Source organism: Rhineura floridana, chromosome 4 (assembly GCF_030035675.1).
Source record: "Rhineura floridana isolate rRhiFlo1 chromosome 4, rRhiFlo1.hap2, whole genome shotgun sequence".
Classification (NCBI taxonomy): domain Eukaryota; kingdom Metazoa; phylum Chordata; class Lepidosauria; order Squamata; family Rhineuridae; genus Rhineura; species Rhineura floridana.
In genome coordinates, this window is record NC_084483.1 from 207,302,161 (window position 1) to 207,323,101 (window position 20,941).

At 42.0% G+C, this 20,941-nt stretch overlaps 1 non-coding gene across 1 annotated transcript; it reads right to left on the reverse strand.

Annotated features, from left to right (window-relative positions):
* Positions 1–18,739: 18,739 nt before the first annotated feature.
* Positions 18,740–18,858, reverse strand: LOC133384596 (5S ribosomal RNA). The gene has a single exon (XR_009762634.1). It is a non-coding gene; the product is annotated as a 5S ribosomal RNA (ribosomal RNA).
* Positions 18,859–20,941: the final 2,083 nt, after the last annotated feature.

Genomic DNA, 20,941 nt, shown 5'->3' on the forward strand with positions numbered 1-20,941 from the left:
GACTCTAGCAAGAGTTGGCCTGAGTCTTGGGTGCAGATCAGTCAAAATGCACGTACCTGCCTTGTAGCAGTGACACAACAATGAGTAAGCCAGCTGTAAATTTCCTAGACCCCTTATCCTGGTGTGATTCATCTGCTTTGCCCCTACCAACCCTGAAGGTATGTCACAACATCCTCAAGAGTTACAGAAAACTTCCATGTCTTGTGCTCTCTGCATGGAAGGGACCTGCACTCAGTCACACGCACGCACGCACAAGTGCACCTACAATCTGTTACGTCTCTTCCTCTTAGTCATGAGAGGATGTTAATATCTTGAATCGGCAAAAAAAGGGCTTAGGATGTTGTCACCACTACCAACATGAAGACTGTTCTGGCTGATCATTTATGAACACGGGGGGCTTGTGTGTCAGCTGGTGAGGGAAGGCAGCTGATGGTGATGTAACATGAGACTTCATGCCTAGGAATGTGGGAGAAATTTAATTAAGTTTGCATTTAATTTGCACTTTCCAAAAAATAGAGAAACAGAGCCATCCTTTGAAATTCGCAGTTCTCCGAATTTTGAAATGCAGCTCTCCAGTCAAGTAATGTGAGCAAAAATGCATATAATAATAATAATAAATAAAATTTTATTTTTAGGCCGCCTATCTGGCCGAATGAACGGCCACTCTAGGCGGCGTACATAGTTAAAAAACAACATATAATACAGTTTTCACATATAAAACAATGTCAATCCACCAACCTACATCTATACACTGTAAACTAAAACTATCTAGGAGACCTGTATGCCCGCTGAAATAACCAAGTTTTCAGTCCTTGGCGGAAACTAACCAGGGAGGGGGCATGGCGAAGATCGTATGGCTTTAAAGTGTAAATAATGCTAGTAATAATTTGTTACCCGCCCTTTAGGGCTGGTTGCAGCAATTTAGCGTGCATCCTTAAAAACAATTTAAAACAGCTTACAATAATAAACATCACAAAAATAGGAGGGATCCTAAAAATATACATCTCAGGTGTCAAAGGCCAGGGTAAAGAGGTGTGTCTTCAACTTTCACTGAAAACTGTATAGTGGAATTTCCAGATGCACCTCTGGTGGGTGGGAGTTCCACAATTTAGTGGCTGCCACAGAGAATGTCCAAGAAGTACACATATATGCTGTCCTGGGCTCCTGCTGGGAGGAAAAGATGGATATAAATCAAATAATAAATAAATAAAGAAATTAGTGAAAATAATATAAAACTGCATTACATTAGGGAAAATATAAATTCTACAGAAAGCATGCTTTGCAAAAATGTGTATAGTAGGCAAAATTGCATACAAGAATGTGTGCATTAGGAGAAATTCAAGCTAAAATGCTGATGAAACTTCATGAGAACCTTTAAAAAAAAAAAAACCCTGCAAACCCAGGTGGAAATGTGTAGAATTGAACTTAAGACTGGAACAATGAGAAGCAGATAAAAAGCAAAATGGACAGATTCGCCCATCCTTACGCATGCCAAATGCACTACTGAACAGTGTGAGAAATGTGCTTCTGACTGAGTCAGGTCCATAGGCATAGAAGGCGTAGTGCGAGGATCACACCCTCAGGGAATGGACAAGGGTGGGGCAATGGTTTATAGTGGTGTTGTACAATAACCCCCAGGGGACCCCCCCCTTTGTCTTTGTGTCAGGCTTTCCCATCCTGGGACCGTCCAGAAGTTCTGGAGTACAACTCCCATAAACCCCACCCAGCATGCTGCATGTGGGGGGGAGGCTCTGATGGGAATTGTAGTCCAAAACATCCAGAGGGCACCAGAATAGAGAAAGCTGCCCTGAACCTGATTATCACACTCCTTCAGGTGCCCCATGTAGGCAATATAGTCTGTGCTTCAAGATTAGGCAGGACATCGTGTGCTTAAAGGGTCTTTCTTTGTCCTGCTCCCATAATTCCCATGTCCTCGAGTCCCACTCAAGTCTGAGTATTTTTAAAACTGCTGTAATGTTTTGGTAACTGAGTTAGGTCTTGCTAGCTGCATCTAAACTGGCTGGGGATGGGATTTTGAGTGATTGCTTTAATCTGTTTGTACATAAATAAACTACTCTGAACATGCCCGATCTCATCTGATCTCGGAAATTAAGCAAGGTCAAGCCTAGTTAGTACTTGGATGGGAGACCGCCTGGGATTACCGGGTGCGGTAGGCTTAGAGGAAGGCAATGGTCAACTACCTCTGAATACCTCTTACCATGAAAACCCTATGAATATATATATAAAAAGAGATTCATAGGCTCGCCATAAGTCATAATCGACTTGAAGGCATATAACAACAACAATATATATAAAATCGTACATATTTAAATAAATGTATAATCTATATTCACTAATAGGCAAAAAACCTTGCGGTTTAAGAATGTACCTATAGCCCACAGATATTTCTACCAAACTTTAAAAAGCAGGGAAATTGGGCAGCTATAGTGAATGCACCAGGGGAGCACGAGACCTGAACTCCTCTCTGAGATATTGTACTGCCCTACAAAGTTGTCAAAATGCAAACACAATTTGGGTTGGTCTTTCACAGTCCAATCCACTTGCTGTGTAGCTTGGAAGAATTTGGTAACATGTGCCTCTGAGCATATGGTGAGTGGTGGCAACACCTGCCATCTCCAAAGATGGAGAATTATATTTTTGTATGTTTGTTGGTGTACTTCTTACTTTGCTTCTTTCCTGTGTTACTAATGTTTCTACAGAGAATCTAAACTAGAAAATTTTATTTCCCTCATTATTCATCCTAGAAATCTGTGTCAAATTTATTTTTATTAATTTCAAAGCCTTTTTATTGGTTAATGTCATATGATGGTGAAGATAGCCTTTTTTGTTTCAAACTGGAGGTTATGGTCTATTTCTATTTTGGGTGCATTAACAGTTGGACCTGAAACTGCAGTTTAATGTAAAATCAGACTGATTACAATATGCTGCTACTTTAGCAATGGCTCTAGTTGTTGGAAAAAAGAGGATGCATGTTTTCAGCCTGCTATGTTTAAACCACTTTAGTTAAGGTAAGGTGTTCATGATCAATTAAAAACATAGAGCACACCTAGAATTTTGCTAGAATATATTTCACCTCCCACTGTTTTATCTTGTGCAAATTGAGACACTTCTAAGGTCCACTGGAGATTATTTTGCAGAAGTCAGTGCCATTATTCCACAATTATGTTTGGAGTTTTTTTAGTATAAATTTTGCAAAGTGTTGCTGTACTTCACATATTCATAGAAACAAAAGCAAAAGAAAATGATTTCCTATAGAAAACTTCACTAAAATTGCAAAGTAAATCAGACATATTTAAAGTGACCATCTGAACTATATCAACTGTCTTAATAATGTTGCTTCCTCCCGGCTAAAACAAGATCAGCACAGGACATATCTTCTATTATTTGGGCTGATTACAGGTGTTGCCACCACTCACCATATGCTCAGAGGCACATGTTACCAAATTCTTCCAAGCTACACAGCAAGTGGATTGGACTGTGAAAGACCAACCCAAATTGTGTTTGCATTTTGACAACTTTGTAGGGCAGTACAATATCTCAGAGAGGAGTTCAGGTCTCGTGCTCCCCTGGTGCATTCACTATAGCTGCCCAATTTCCCTGCTTTTTAAAGTTTGGTAGAAATATCTGTGGGCTATAGGTACATTCTTAAACCGCAAGGTTTTTTGCCTATTAGTGAATTTCCCTGCTTTTTAATCTGGGAGGTAAGAAATGGGATCCTGTGCAAGTCTGCTGAGAATGGATTGATCATTTGCATGCTTATTGAGTTAAGTGGGATTTACACACACAATCATGCTTAGGATAGGTGAAACTGACCACAGGGGATGGGGAAGGGAGGAGAGAGAGGCGGGAGGGGTGGAAAGGCAGAGGGGAGGACTGGAAGGGGAGCAGGCAGGAGGGGGAGGGGAGAAGAAGGACAGATGTGGTCGTTTGCATGTTTATTGAGTTCAGTGGGATTTACTCCCGTGCAATCATGCTTAGGATAGGTAAAACTGACTGGGGGGGAGGGACGGACGGCTGGAGTGGGCAGGGAAGGCGGAAGAAGGAAGAGGGGAGGAGAAAGGGAGAGGAAAGGGGAAGGAGGGAAAAGGCAGGTCTGATCATTTGTATGATTATTGAGTTGAATCGGATATACTCCTATGCAATCATGATTAGGATAGGTAAAACTGACCAGGCTGGGCCTGCCAACCAAGACGTCTTCTGTATCTTTCACAGTTGGGCAGGGGGAAGGGACAATTCTACCTTGTGGTTTTTCCCATTACAATGTTGCAAGAACACCTGCACTTGGCTGACTTTCTCTTCTCCTAAAGATACAGGATCAGTCTCAGGCGCTGAACCTGGCAACCCTACCTCCCACCCAAATTTAAAACAAAGCTGTCCCTGGCCACATCCACACCAGGCCTCTATTACACTTTGGACAATCATTATTTATTTATCTATTTATTTAGTGTATTTATATACCGCCCCATAGCCGAAGCTCTCTGGGTGGTTTACAATAAATAAAAACATTAAAAACAAATATACAAATTTAAAAACACATCTTTTAAAAACAATTTAAAACAATTTATCATGGCTTCTCTCAAAGCCATGGCTCAAAGCCAATCATGGCTTCTCTTAAAGAATCCTGGGAAGTGTAGTTAGTGAAAGGTGCTGAGAGTTGCTAGGAGACGCCCTGTTTCTCTCACAGACCTTCAATCAGAGTGGCTGACTGTTAACCATTCTCTCAGGGGAATAGGAGTCTCCTCTCAGCACCCTTCACAAACTACACTTCCCAGGATTCTTTGAGGGAAGCCATGACTGTCTCAAGTGAAATCAAGTCTGGTGTGGGTGTGGCCCTCTGATTAGCCAAGCCCAGCAGCTGTGAGGCTTTTAGAACTCTGACAGTTGGTTCTTACTGAGCATGCTCCGCGCTATGATTGGGTCCCAGCCAAAATTTATTAAATTAATTAAAAATCAGCCAGGCATTTTTTAAACTTTTAAACTGCAGCAGATGAAGGTCAGAGTATGGGGCAACGTCAGTATTAGGATTACAGGTACTCTGTGAACATGGCTGATTTTTAATAAATGACAACAGATTATAACTCTCAGAGAAAAAAGTCCAAAAGGGCTATGAGGTTTCTCTCTCTCTTTTTACACTTTGAACTGTCTATTCTCTCTGACTGTTTTGTGTATCGCCATGAAAATTGACAGGGTTGTTAAGCAAGCGTTTCTGAGTCGAGGACTATAAGTTTTGTAAGGTTTTGTTTTGAAATGAGTTTATGGGAAGCATCAGAATGGCATGGGGGGTATTTTCCATTTAACATTGCGGAATGCAAAAAATCCCCGCTGACTATAGTATACAGCCACTCTTGTGGCTGTATAAAAAGTTTCCACTTGCAGAAAATTATAAACAGCTCACATAGAACGCCACCTATAAACACATGCACACAGAGAGCCTTTTAAAAATGATCTAAAATTAATAGGAAGGTGCCAAATCCTCCTGTATGCCAGGAAGGGGATCCTAATATGGCATAACTGAACATTAGGGAAGGTTCGTAGCTTGGAGGTAAAGCACCTGAGTTTCATGCAGAAGCTCTCAGGTTCAGTCCCCAGTAGGGCTTGGACTGGGAGTGACTCTTGCCTGAAACTCTGGAGAGCCGCTGCTGGTCATTGCAGACAATACTGAGCTAGATGGACCAGAATGGTCTCATTCAGTATAAGGCAGCTTCCTGTGTTCCTATTCCCCCCCCCAAAAAAATTCTTGCTTTGTTCTTCCCGCAGTGGGAGCAGGAGCAATGAACCACAATCCCTGGCTTAGCAGTACATCCAAACTGGGGATTGTGGTTTGTTTTGTTCCAAACAAGCCATGATGAGAAGCCAAGGTTTGTTTGAGTGAAGAAACCCACAATCTCTGGGGGGATTAACAATGGTTTATTGCAGACTTCCCCAGCCTAGAGCCCTCCAGATGTTTTGGACTTGATCTCCATGGTTTGAGGCAGCACACTTCTAAATAACAGTTCCTGGAAGCTGCAGGAGGGGAGAGTGTTTTTGCGCTCAGATCCGGCTGTGGGCTTCCCATAGGGCACTATGAGAACAGGATGCTATACTAGATTTATTAATTATTTGATTTATATCCCGCCCTTCCTCCCAGTAGGAGCCCACTGGTCTGATCCAGCACAGCTCATAACTCCCGTCAGCTCCAGCCAGCACTGGAGTTGTAGTCCAAAAATCTGGAGAGCACTGGAGACGTCTGGTTTATTGTGATGTTGTGACTGCAGCTGTTGTATCCAGACATTGCCTGGAATAAGAAACTCCTTGCCTACAACTGGGCAACCACTCATGTATATGTCAAAGGGAGACGAGTGATATGCCCATTCCATTACATGCCATTTTGTTGTTGTTATGTGTCTTCAAGTCAATCACGACTTATGGCAACCCTGTGAATCAGCGACTTCCAATAGCGTCTGTCGTGAATCACCCTGTTCAGATCTTGTAAGTTCAGGTCTGTGGCTTTCTTTATGGTATCAATCCATCTCTTTACATGCCATTAATAACAGTAAAAGACCACATGTGGGTTTTGTACTCTGATGTCTAAGAGTACACAACCTTGTGTGTGTGTAGAAATACCCAGACTTCCTTACCACCAAGTGGGCCCAGTTCTGGCAAATGCATGGTAGGGGTAGGATAACTTTTTTAAAAACATTATTTAAATCTCTTGCAGCCAGTGGAGTTCTTTGCTCCCACAAGTGTTCAGCAGAGACTGTTTGGAGGCAGGCAGAAAATATTAGGAGGAGGAGGTAGGAAGACTGGTAGTGTAACATTCCAGAAATAGAGCCAGAGGGAACGTTCAGTGTGCCACAACAGGATTTCATGACTGCTTTTGCTTCAGAACGAAAGGGGAATTGGGAAGGGGTTCGTTTTTCACTCCGTTGCTGCTGCTGATCTAAAGAAAGGAATGCAGGAGGTTCCTAAACTGTAGGGCTCAGTCCAACATCCTAGGCTGCATTGTTTTTGAAATGCAAGACTCATTCTGTGTGTGTGTATTTACAAAACGGTGTCAGTGGCTGTGGGTTAATTTGGCCTCTAGAGAGGGATCAATTTAGCATGTGGCCAACAAATGTCCCCGAGCGAGAACCGCAAGGGAAGATTTGGGAAGGAGGCCAGGAAACTGGAAAGGGGGTGGGGGTGGGGGTGGGGAGGACTCTGACCAAGATTGCTCAATCTGGGAGAGCGAAAGAAGAGGAAGATATTGGGGGGGGGGTAGGGAGGAGTTACCAAGTTCACCCTTGCACTGCCAGCCTTGTGTTAAAGCTGGAACACACTTTGGCTTTGGCTTTCTATGATGCTCAGCCAATTTTGCTAGGATTTGAAGGCAAGGAGTTGTGGGTGGGTGTTTTTTTTAAAGGAAGGAAACGTGCTGCAGTTCTGTGCAATCCCTCCATGCCAAACACCACAACTGCACACAGCACACACATTCCCCAGAGTCCACAGACCGAAGAAAACACAAGCCAGGGGGCGGCCACATGGGGGAAGGATGTTTTTTAAAAAAAACCCAAAAACCTGTAATGAAATACCGACTCTTTGTGCAAGTGCTGCTCTCCCTGTCCTGAACAGGGTGTCTTCTAGAAAATAGTAGTGCAGCTAAGGTGGGGAACAAAGCCCCAGGCATAGCCTGGACAGTGTTGCAAAAAAAGAGGAATGGAAGGATATGTGATAATACTGAGTGATCATTAGCTGCCTTTGCACTAGTAGGACTTGCTTTTCAGAGCTGCCTACCAGGCTTGCTCCTTATTAAAGATTTTTTAGGCAGGATTTTCCAGATTAATATATAGTCTGTTCCCTACACCCACAGTAAACAAGGAGTTGTTTTTATTGATTTGTAATGACCTTTTGTAACTGCTTTGAGAGCTTTGGGAGGAGTGATAAAGCAGGCTAGAAATCTTTAAATGAATAAAGTTTTATTTTATTTAATTATATCCTCCCTTTCTTCAATCATGGAACTCAAGGAGGAATCCTTGAGAGTTCTTAAACGGTCTTCTGTCCAGGTACTGACCAGCCCGGCTTAACTTCAATAAAGTGAACATCAGCATTATCTGTCCTCAGATCTTGGAACATTTAAATGTATTTTACCTATTTAAATATTTCTATCCCACCCATCACCAGGGCAGCATCCAATGTTTTAAAAGACATCAGTGTACCTTTCTAAAACCAATTAAAACATCAATACAAACTAGAATTAGTATAAACAAATGTTGGGAATGTTGTAAGCAGGGGTGCAGTCATCCACGTTCTTGGGGGGTCTGAGACACTTTAATTTTTGGGGAGCTGGGTCCCCCATGTCTCCAGGATCCTGTGAGACAATCAGCATGAAAGAGGAGTGTGTTAGCCACTGAAAAGAGTCTTCTAACATGTCTCCTTGACCTTTCCTGCTGATTGGAGCCAATCTGAGTGAAAGCAGGTCAGTCAGCCACTGAGAAGACTCTGCTCAGCAGCTAACACTCTCTCCTTTCATACTTATTGGCTCCTAGGGATGTCTGTTGTGGGAGAAGGCATTAACAATGATCTCATTCCCAACTCAGCAGCAAAAAAGGGGGAGGGGGCATGGCTGTGACTAACATGAAGGGACCCTGCACATCTGAATTTGCCACTACACTACTGGTTGCAAGTCATTCTGAGTTTCTTTTTTGGGGAAAAAAGACCAATAAATAGAATAAATAATAATAATCTAAAAACCGAAGACAATGTAATATTTTAACTAATGTAATAATGTAATTAAATTATGCAGCATTTTTAATTAAATAATGTAATTTGTTTTACCTTATTTTAATACTGTATTTTTTAAATAGTTGTAACCCTCCTGGGCCCTCTTGCAGCAGCAGGCAGCATAGAGCAGCTGTTGTGCTTACCTGACCTCCCGGCAAATGAGTCGGTGCTGCTTACTAGGAGGGGAAGGGGCAAGGCACTGGGGAGGGTGGTGCATTGTAAGCACAACAACAGGAGTGTTGGATTAGCTCCACTGGAGCGTTTGCGCAGTGCTAACCACACCCCTCCTAGTAAGCCACAGCAACACACCTGCCAGGAGATCAGGTAAGCTCCTCTGCCCCAATACACCATGTGTTAAAACACTAATTTTAAGCATGGAGAAATTATGCTTGTATTCCACAATGGCAGGTGACAGATGAAGTCAGGTATCAGGTTGTTCAGAGGCTTAGTGATGACAGACAGCAAATCAGAGTATTACAGCTTGGAATTAAAACCTGACAAGGTTGAAGGCTATGGTCCCGGGTATTCTGCTTGAATATGGGAGGTACTGTGGGTATAAAACAACATTCCCGCTCCAAACATAGAAATAGGTAGTTATTGTGGTACTGCTAAAAAATTGCACTGCACATTCTTGATGTTCCCCTCGCCCCCATCAGGAAACTAAAATGACACACAAATGTAGTTTCTGGGAATATTTAGCATTTTAATTGGAGAGAAATGTAATATCTGAACTGCTGCAGAAATGGAATTTTGGCCAAAGACACAAGTTCTGCTCCTAAGATTTGAACATGGGGACTTTGCCAAAGCTGAAATCCACGCTGACAACCTGGCCATGTAACACTCAACTGTATAATTTTTCTGACATTCAAAGACAAAACTGATTTTTTTTGTTTTTGGCTTGGGACTGGATAAAAAGAGTATAAGCAAAGTCACACCTGTGATTAGAAGGGAAAGAATGATCTGATATAAACATACTTGCTATGAAAACTGGAGTTTTGTTACAAATTGGAACAGTTGATTTTAATCAGAACTTGTCAGCTGAAAATTTGCTCTTCTGATTTTGTCTTTTTACATGCTTGTCCTCTTATCTTTTTGTGGATTTTTTAGTCTACTTTGCTGCACTCATATTGTTGTTAACAAATAACATTTTAATTTGATCTGTTCAATAAGATTTTTTAAAAATTAATAATCACATTGTTAAAAATACAAAGACCGTAAAGGGCAGTTCCCTATGCCTGTACAATGTTTCTCAGGAAGGGAATCTGAGAAAATGCAGCAAATAGTGATAACAAGAGACAAGGTTCTATGCTTTATTGCCAAATTAAAACTGACAGATTTCTGGATCTGGATGGTGTCCATCTGATAGTTCTTAAATTGCTGTTCTTCTAACAAAAATATGTATCTTATCTGTAAGATCAGCCTCCATACCTGTGAGGAAGGGCAATAATAATAATAATAATAATAATACTCTTGGAGGAGACCGATTATCTGGATCCATTTCAGTCGGATTTCAGGCCTGGTTTTGGCACGGAAACAGCCTTGGTCGCCCTGTATGATGACCTTTGTCAGGAGAGAGACAGGGGGAGTGTGACTCTGTTGATTCTCCTTGATCTCTCAGCAGCTTTCGATGCCATCGACCATGGTATCCTTCTGGGGAGACTGGCTGAGTTGGGAGTGGGAGGTACTGCATTGCGGTGGTTCTGCTCCTACTCGGCAAGTCGCCTCCAGAAGGTGGTGCTTGGGGAACATTGCTCAGCACCCTGGACTCTCCAGTATGGGGTTCCGCAGGAGTCAGTTCTGTCCCCCATGCTGTTCAACATCTACATGAAACCGTTGGGTGTGGTCATTCGGAGCTTTGGCGTGCATTGCCATCAGTACGCTGATGGCACGCAGCTCTATTTCTCCTTTTCATCTTCTTCAGGTGAGGCTGTCAATGTGCTGAACTGGTGCCTGGCTGCAACAATGGACTGGATGAGGGCTAATAAACTGAGGCCCAATCCAGACAAGACTGAGATGCTGCTAGTGGGTGGTTCTTCTGACCAGATGGTGGATATCCAACCTGTCCTGGATGGGGTTGCACTCCCCCTGAAAGAGCAGGTTTGTAGCTTGGGGGTTTTCCTAGAACCATCTCTGTCACTTGAGGCTCAGGTAGCCTAGGTGGCACGGAGTCCCTTCTACCAACTTCAGTTGGTGGCCCAACTACGTCGCTATCTGGACAGGGATAACCTAGCTTCAGTTGTCCATGCTCTGGTAACTTCTAAATTAGATTACCGCAATGCACTCTACGTGGGGGTGCCTTTGAGGATGGTTCGGAAACTGCAGCTTGTGCAAAATGCAGCGGCCAGATTGGTAACAGGGACCAGACGGTCCAAACATATAAACCGATTCTGGCCCGCTTGCATTGGCTGCCTGTATGTTTCCGAGCTCAAATCAAGGTGCTGGTTTTGACCTATAAAGTCATACACGGCTTGGGACCACAACACCTGATGGAACGCCTCTCCCGATATGAACCCACCCGTACACTACGTTCAAGATCAAAGGCCCTCCTCCGGGTGCCTACTCCAAGGGAAGCTTGGAGGGTGGCAACAAGGGAGAGGGCCTTCTCAGTGGTGGCCCCCAAATTATAGAATGACCTGCTTGACGAGGTGTGCCTGGCGCCAACACTGTTATCTTTTCGGCACCAGGTCAAGACTTTCCTCTTCTCCCAGGCATTTTAGCATGTGTTTTAAATTTTTATATTGTTTTAAATTTTAAAATTGTGTTTTAAATTGTATATTTGTTTTAATGTTTTTGATTGCTGAAGCCCAGAGAGCTTCGGCTATGGGGCGGTATACAAGTGAAATAAATAAAGAAATAAATAAATAATAACCTTTTAAAAAGGGATCCTGTAATTACAGGCCAGTAAGCGTAACATCTATTATGTGAAAACTGGTAGAAAACATTATTAAAGATAGAATTACCAAGCATATAGAAGAACAAGTCTTGCTAAAACAGAACCAGCATGGATTCTGCATGGGTAGGTCCTGTCTCACTTATGTACCACAGTTCTTTGAGAGTGTAAATATGCTGAAAGATAGAGGAGGTCCAATTAATACTGTGTACTTAAGACTTTCAAAAAGTACTTCACCAAAGACTCCTGCCTCTGCTGGTCTATGACCGAAATAAACCATTCATTCATTCACTCCTGCCTGAGTAACCTCAGCAGTCATAGGATAAGAGGAAAGGTCTTCTTATAGATCAGTGACTGGCTAAGGAACAGAAGCAGAGACTAGTAGGCATAAATGCACAGTTCTCCCGATGGATGGATGTAGAAAATGGAGTCCCCCAGTGACTGGTACTGGGACCTGCATCTTTTAACTTGTTCATAAATAATATAGAATTTTGGGTGAGCAGTAAGATAGCCAAGTTTGCAGATGATACCAAATTGTTCAGGGTGGTTAAAATGAAAAGGGATTGTAAGGAGAACTTCTCCAGACTGGCAAATGGTAGGGTTGGAAAGATCTCTCCATATCAGTTCTCTCAGTTTCTAATTTTCTCAATCTTCAATTCAGTTCTCCACATTTCTGCAGCAATCTGCATTTTTTTTTAAATCATGAAAATTCTTCAGTGTTCTAGTGCAAATTTCTCCCAATAAAACATATTTTTGTAGGTAGGTTTGCAGAGCTTGGAAAAGTTACTTTTTTGAACTACAACTCCCATCAGCCCAATCCAGTAGCCATGCTGGCTGGGGCTGATGGGAGTTGTAGTTTTAAAAAAGTAACTATTCCAAGCTCTGGGTTTGACTAATGTACACATTTTTGTAAGCAATTTCTCATCTTATAATTGTATACTATTTTCACCCATATATTTATTTTTATGCACACTTTCCCCTAACATATGAACATAAGAACATAAGAACATAAGAAGAGCCTGCTGGATCAGGCCAGTGGCCCATCTAGTCCAGCATCCTGTTCTCACAGTGGCCAACCAGGTGCCTGGGGGAAGCCCGCAAGCAGGACCCGAGTGCAAGAACACTCTCCCCTCCTGAGGCTTCCGGCAACTGGTTTTCAGAAGCATGCTGCCTCTGACTAGGGTGGCACAGCGCAGCCATCACGGCTAGTAGCCATTGATAGCCCTGTCCTCCATGAATTTGTCTAATCTTCTTTTAAAGCCGTCCAAGCTGGTGGCCATTACTGCATCTTGTGGGAGCAAATTCCATAGTTTAACTATGCGCTGAGTAAAGAAGTACTTCCTTTTGTCTGTCCTGAATCTTCCAACATTCAGCTTCTTTGAATGTCCACGAGTTCTAGTATTATGAGAGAGGGAGAAGAACTTTTTTCTATCCACTTTCTCAATGCCATGCATAATTTTATACACTTCTATCATGTCTCCTCTGACCCGCCTTTTCTCTAAACTAAAAAGCCCCAAATGCTGCAACCTTTCCTCGTAAGGGAGTCGCTCCATCCCCTTGATCATTCTGGTTGCCCTCTTCTGAACCTTTTCCAACTCTATAATATCCTTTTTGAGATGAGGCGACCAGAACTGTACACAGTATTCCAAATGCGGCCGCACCATAGATTTATACAACGGCATTATGATATCGGCTGTTTTATTTTCAATACCTTTCCTATTTATCGCTAGCATGGAATTTGCCTTTTTCACAGCTGCCGCACACTGGGCCGACATTTTCATCGTGCTGTCCACTACAACCCCGAGGTCTCTCTCCTGGTCGGTCACCGCCAGTTCAGACCCCATGAGCGTATATGTGAAATTAAGATTTTTTGCTCCAATATGCATAATTTTACACTTGTTTATATTGAATTGCATTTGCCATTTTTCCACCCATTCACTCAGTTTGGAGAGATCTTTTTGGAGCTCTTCACAATCCCTTTTTGTTTTAACAACCCTGAACAATTTAGTGTCATCAGCAAACTTGGCCACTTCACTGCTCACTCCTAATTCTAGGTCATTAATGAACAAGTTGAAAAGTACAGGTCCCAATACCGATCCTTGAGGGACTCCACTTTCTACAGCCCTCCATTGGGAGAACTGTCCGTTTATTCCTACTCTCTGCTTTCTGCTTCTTAACCAATTCCTTATCCACAAGAGGACCTCTCCTCTTATTCCATGACTGCTAAGCTTCCTCAGAAGCCTTTGGTGAGGTACCTTGTCAAACGCTTTTTGAAAGTCTAAGTACACTATGTCCACTGGATCACCTCTATCTATATGCTTGTTGACACTCTCAAAGAATTCTAATAGGTTACTGAGACAGGACTTTCCCTTGCAGAAGCCATGCTGGCTCTGCTTCAGCAAGGCTTGTTCTTCTATGTGCTTAGTTAATCTAGCTTTAATAATACTTTCTACCAGTTTTCCAGGGACAGAAGTTAAGCTAACTGGCCTGTAATTTCCGGGATCCCCTCTGGATCCCTTTTTGAAGATTGGTGTTACATTTGCCACTTTCCAGTCCTCAGGCACGGAGGAGGACCCAAGGGACAAGTTACATATTTTAGTTAGCAGATCAGCAATTTCACATTTGAGTTCTTTGAGAACTCTCGGGTGGATGCCATCCGGGCCCGGTGATTTGTCAGTTTTTATATTGTCCATTAAGCCTAGAACTTCCTCTCTCGTTACCACTATTTGTCTCAGTTCCTCAGAATCCCTTCCTGCAAATGTTAGTTCAGGTTCAGGGATCTGCCCTATATCTTCCACTGTGAAGACAGATGCAAAGAATTCATTTAGCTTCTCTGCAATCTCCTTATCGTTCTTTAGGACACCTTTGACTCCCTTATCATCCAAGGGTCCAATCGCCTCCCTAGATGGTCTCCTGCTTTGAATGTATTTATAGAATTTTTTGTTGTTGGTTTTTATGTTCTTAGCAATGTGCTCCTCAAATTCTTTTTTAGCATCCCTTATTGTCTTCTTGCATTTCTTTTGCCAGAGTTTGTGTTCTTTTTTATTTTCTTCATTCGGACAAGACTTCCATTTTCTGAAGGAAGACTTTTTGCCTCTAAGAGCTTCCTTGACTTTGCTCTTTAACCATGCTGGCATCTTCTTGGCCCTGGCGGTACCTTTTCTGATCTGCAGTATGCACTCCAGTTGAGCTTCTAATATAGTGTTTTTAAACAACTTCCTTTTTTTTTCCAATTAATTTTTATTCTAATTTTCAAAACCAAAATAATACAAAAAGAAAACAACACAAATCAATAACTAATACAATACAAAAAAAATACATATATATAAAAATATTGACTTCCGATTTGTCATCGTTCAGCTATAAATCTATAATATATAACAAACCTATCTCTTAATAGATTATAAAATCACCTTCCTCCAGCGGTTATCTTAGTTGGTTTCAAATCTCATTAACATCATATCATTTTAATATTCCACAAAAAGTCAAAGAGAAGTTTCCAATCCTTGAGATATATATCAATCAATTTTTTTCTAAATAAACATGCCAATTAATCCAGCTCATCAAATCTACTAAATCCAGTAATTTCAAAACACTATAATTCAACTATAAATCTATAATATATAACAGACCTATCTCTTAATAGATTATAAAATCACCTTCCTCCAGCAGTTATCTTAGTTGGTTTCAAATCTCATTAACAACATACCATTTTAATCTTCCACAAAAAGTCAAAGAGAAGTTTCCAATCCTTGAGATATATGTCAATCAATTTTTTTTCTAAATAAACATGTCAATTAATCCAACTCATCAAATCTACTGAGTCCAGTAGTTTCAAATCGCTCTTCTGTCATTATCCATATTGGGTCCATCTTCCATCTTTACGCACCCAAAAATCTTGCTGTCATAGTCATATAATAAAAGTCTGATAGGAATTTCCTCCATCACAGATATTTTCTTACCATCAAATCCAAACGTAACACTGAAGTATTGTTTCAAAGCCGCATCTCTGCTCCTCTTTTCCACATGATACACTAGTACATTTCTTGAAGGTTTTTCCATTGACACAAAACAGGGATTAATTCTATTAACTTTCTCCATTTCAAGTTCCATCAAATCCTTCCAGTCCAGGAATTTTTTTGAACCGATAATATCTTTATCTCCAATCTCTTCAATTCCTTCAGAGACAGCGCTGTATTCCAAACTGTAATATTTATCTCCAGGATCCGTCACAACCAGGAAATCCAAATCTTTTTTCATGTCCATATTTAAGCCAATCTCCATAGATTGAACCTTGCCTTTAATTTCTCTTTCATCCTTTTTTTGTTTTCCAGATCTATCTTTATTCTCCTTTCTCATAGAATCCTGAGTTTCTTTCAGCTCCTGTCTCATTTCATGAAATTCAGTTCTCCACTCTTGTCTATTATTTCTCAGTTCTTGTTTTATTGAGTTAATCCCATCCATTATTTTCTGAAGCATGTCTAGAAATAAAGTCCCTTCTTGTACATCCATGATCTTCTTAATTGCCATTCTTAAAACCAAAAGAACAAAACTCCTTCAATTTTCAATGTCCCAAGCAAAGAGCAGTTTATTTCTTTATCCAGTTACAAAGGAGTTAATCTTTCCAACCAACTAACGTCACACGCTAGACAGTCCTTATCTCTTAAATGTCCAGAAGTGCAAAAACAGCTTTTAGTTCACAGCGTTCAAATAACTAGTAGCAGAGAGAATGAGCAGATTCGTCAACAACAACAACAAAAAAGTAGATCAGAAAAAATAGTCCCTTATATATATTACACAAGTGTCTTGTAAATCAAAAAGATTTCTTATCTCTCCCAATCAGAAAGCTCTCATCCATTGTAATCTTTAAAACGCAATTTTCCATGTCAGCTTTTTGCAATAAAAAAAAAAGATAAGCTATTTATATTTTCTTCCCCCTTAGTTCCGTAAATAAAGAAGGAAAGTCTTACCTCATCTAGGTTATCTTAATTGCTGTTACTTTGACAAATCTCTTTAGCTATATAGATAAGAAAATGATAAATGTAGACAGGAGGTTTGCCTGCTAGTCCGTTAAAAAAAAACGGGTCACTTATCCATCTGAGCTAGCATAAAATCCTCGCTCTGTCTGAACTGCTGGAAGACAGACAATTCTGACGAATTCCAGGCTCCAACAATCGAAACAAAACTATGTGGCAGATCTCACGCTTCTTCCTTATCCAGAAGAAATCATCCCCAGTCAGAAAAAACCCTTCTGACTGAATTTAAAACTGGATAAGTTTCATCCAAGACGGGAGCCCGTCTCAGAGGCAGCACAGGCGGAGGGATCCTCCTGGGAAGTCTGTTTTTAAACAACTTCCAAGCATTTTCGAGTGATGTGACCCTCTGGACTTTGTTTTTCATCTTTCTTTTTACCAATCCCCTCATTTTTGTGAAGTTTCCTCTTTTGAAGCCAAATGTGACCGTGTTGGATTTTCTTGGCAATTGGCCATTTACATGTATGTTTAATTTAATAGCACTGTGGTCACTGCTCCCAATCGGTTCAACAACACTTACATCTCGCACCAGGTCCCGGTCCCCACTGAGGATTAAGTCCAGGGTTGCCGTCCCTCTGGTCGGTTCCATGACCAACTGGTCTAGGGCATAGTCATTTAGAATATCTAGAAACTTTGCTTCTTTGTCATGACTGGAACACATATGCGGCCAGTCTATGTCTGGGTAGTTGAAGTCACCCATTACTACCACATTTCCTAGTTTGGATGCTTCCTCAATTTCATATCTCATCTCAAGGTCTCCCTGAGCATTTTGATCTGGGGGACGATAGATCGTTCCCAGTATTAAGTCCCTCCTGGGGCATGGTATCACCACCCACAACGATTCTGTGGAGGAGTCTGCCTCTTTTGGGGTTTTGAGCTTGCTGGATTCAATGCCTTCTTTCACGTATAGAGCGACTCCGCCACCAATACGTCCTTCCCTGTCCTTCCGATATAGTTTATATCCAGGGATAACCGTATCCCACTGGTTTTCTCCATTCCACCAGGTCTCCGTTATGCTCACTATATCAATGCTCTCCTCTAAGAACAAGCACTCCAGTTCTCCCATCTTGGTTCGGAGGCTCCTAGCATTAACGTACAGGCACTTGTAAGCAGCGTCTCTCTTCAAGTGTCTTTGGCACTTGTGGTTTGGCCTGTGGTAATTTTGCTCTTCTGAATTTATATCCTGTGCCCCTGCTCTCACAATGCCTACTTCTAGGCCTACCCCTTTTAAAATTTCATAATTTCTTTGGTTTTTATCCCAGGGGGGAGGTTTATTCCGAACCGGACTTTTCTCAGCTCCTGTCGGGTTTCCCCCCTCAGTCAGTTTAAAAGCTGCTCTGCCACCTTTTTAATTTTAAGTGCCAGCAGTCTGGTTCCATTCTGGTTCAAGTGGAGCCCGTCCCTTTTGTACAGGCCTGGCTTGTCCCAAAATGTTCCCCAGTGCCTAACAAATCCGAACCCTTCCACCCGACACCATCGTCTCATCCACGCATTGAGACTGCAAAGCTGGGCCTGTCTGGCTGGTCCTGCGCGTGGAACCGGTAGCATTTCAGAGAAAGCCACCTTGGAGGTCCTGGCTTTCAGCATCCTACCTAGCAACCTAACTTTGGCTTCCAGGACCTCACGGCTGCTTTTCCCCATGTCGTTGGTGCCAACGTGCACCACGACCACTGACTCCTCCCCAGCACTGTCTACCAAACTATCTAAACGACAGGCGATATCCGCAACCTTCGCACCAGGCATTTTTGCATTTATGCATTTTTGTTATCATTATTTGGTTGGTGAACTGCATTGCAAAATTCAAATAAGTGTAAATTTCAAAGGATGTCTGTGTTCCGTTTCTCATATTGTTCCAGAAAGTGTGAATTTCATACATTTAGCTAGATATGCAAACTGAATCAAAGTTCTCACCAAGGCAATTCAATTTAAGCAAGTGTAGTTCTGCACATGTTGTTATATGCCTTCAAGTCAGTTGCAACTTATGGCAACCTTATGAATCTTTTTTGGATATATTCATAGTATGTATTCAGAGGTGGTTGACCATTGCCTTCCTCTAAGCCTACGGCACCCGGTATTCCCAGGCAGTCTCCCATCCAAGTAGTAACCAGGCCTGACCCTGCTTAGCTTCTGAGATCAGATGAGATCAGGCATGTTCAGGGTAGTATGGCCATAGGCATAAAAGTTCTGCACATTGGAGCAAAATATCCTGATTTCACATATACCCTCATGTGGTCTGAAGTGGCAGTGACTGAGCAGGAATGAGACTTTGGGATCGTAGTGGATAGCTCAATGAAGATGTGAATCCAGTGGGCCGCAGTTGTGAAAAAGGCAAATTCCATGCTAGGCATCATTAGGAAATGATTGAAAAAAACTAACAATATCATAATGCTGTTTTATAAATCTATGGTGCAACTGTCTACAGTTCTCGTCATCTCATCTCAAAAACAATATTGTTTTACACCACAGCTGCCATCAGCACAGCTGTGCTGGCTGGGACTTATGGGGATTGTAGTCCAAAACATCTGGAGGGCACCAACTTGGCGAACACCTAGGCTAATACTCAGTGTTCAGAACAAGGCTGAGAGGAAGTGTGGGATGTGATTAATGTTTAGAAATGTGAATTCTTCTATCTAAATACAGCTCGGTCACTGACATCATCTGAGAGTCAGTTATGTGTTTACAGATCCCTTTTCCAGCTTCCCTTAATAGGTTTTCTGTGCTGCATCTTTAAGGGAACAAAACTTCACTCCTCTCTCTCTCTCTTGGCTTCCATGTGGGTGTCTTTACAGCAGAGCGAGCCAAGCCAAACAATCCAGATCCCCTCCCTCCCTCATCACGTTTATATATCCAGCCTGCTGAGACTGGATCTTTCTGGCTCAGAAAATATTTGGCAGCTGTGGTGAATGAAAAAAGAAAAGAGGCCATGTGGGTTTGGTTCCTATTTCTCTTGTTAACCACAATGGTGGTGAAAGTTCTCAAGTCACATTATAGAATGCTCTCCTTAAAATAAAAAATGAAGCTTTCAGAAAAAGAAAAAGCAATTCCAACAGTGTTTAGAAGACAGAAGTGCTAATGGCATTCACTCCTCTCTTGCACAAAGTCTGGTACAGTTTTTTTAAATTACCTTGTCCACAGGTTCAAAATATATTTCATTGGATGGATTATGCAAGCTGCCATTTCTCATGGGGTAACAATAATGTGAATGCTGCTGATAAACTATGTGAAGAGCATGGAGAACTTAAGAAAAAGTTTGTATATGGATTAGTATTGCTGAGAGTGTGTGTGTGATGTAAAGCCATTATTGAACAATCTGGGTTCAAATCCTTGCTCAGTTATAAAGCTGAATTGGGTGGCACTGGGAAAGCATTACCTCTTAGACTAACCTACCTCACAGGGTTCTTGGAATTATAAAATGCTCCTCTAAGGTCCTGGAATGAAGGGTGGGATATAAATGCAACTCATGCAAAATGTTTACTTTATATTATAGGCTGGTTCACACATGCGTGTACACCAGATGACTCTCAGCCTAATGTGTGAATTGCCTAATGTGTGAGATGTATTGCATGCTGAACTGATACTGCGCGATATAAAAGTTTTACTTTGATTAATCTGCAATGGTTTATTCATACATGTAGACTTGCCGGGCCCAAGATACCTGAAACTCAGGTCGTAAGACTTGGGGGCAGAGCAGGGATAGTTAACCTCTGGCTCTCCAGATGTTGTCAGAATCCAGGTCCCATCAACCTCAGTCAGGGTTAGGGTTGCCAGGTTCCTGGCCTGAGACTGATCCTGTATCTTTAGGAGAAGAGAAAGTCAGCCAAGTGCAGGTGTTCTTGCAACCCTGTCATGGGAAAAACCACAAGGTGGAATTCTCCCTTCCCTCTGCACAACTTTTAAAGATACAGAAGACCTCTTGGTTGCCAGGCCCGGCAACCTTGTGGTTTTTCCCATTACAGGGTTGCAAGAACACTTGCACTTGGCTGACTTTCTTGTCTCCTAAAGATACAGGATCAGTCTCAGGCCAGGAACCTGGCAACGCTAACCCTGACTGAGGTTGATGGGACCTGGGTTCTGACAACAGGCCAGGGATGGTGAGAGCTGTAGTTCAACAACATCTGGAGGGCAATAGGTCTGCCACCCTGGAGTAGAGCCTTAGAGCTAGCAAATGGAGCCTCGAGGAATAGGGGCAGGTTCTAGTAGCATATGGCAGGTGGTGGGTCAGGGGGCAGAGCCTGACTGCACCTGGCAGCTTAGGGGT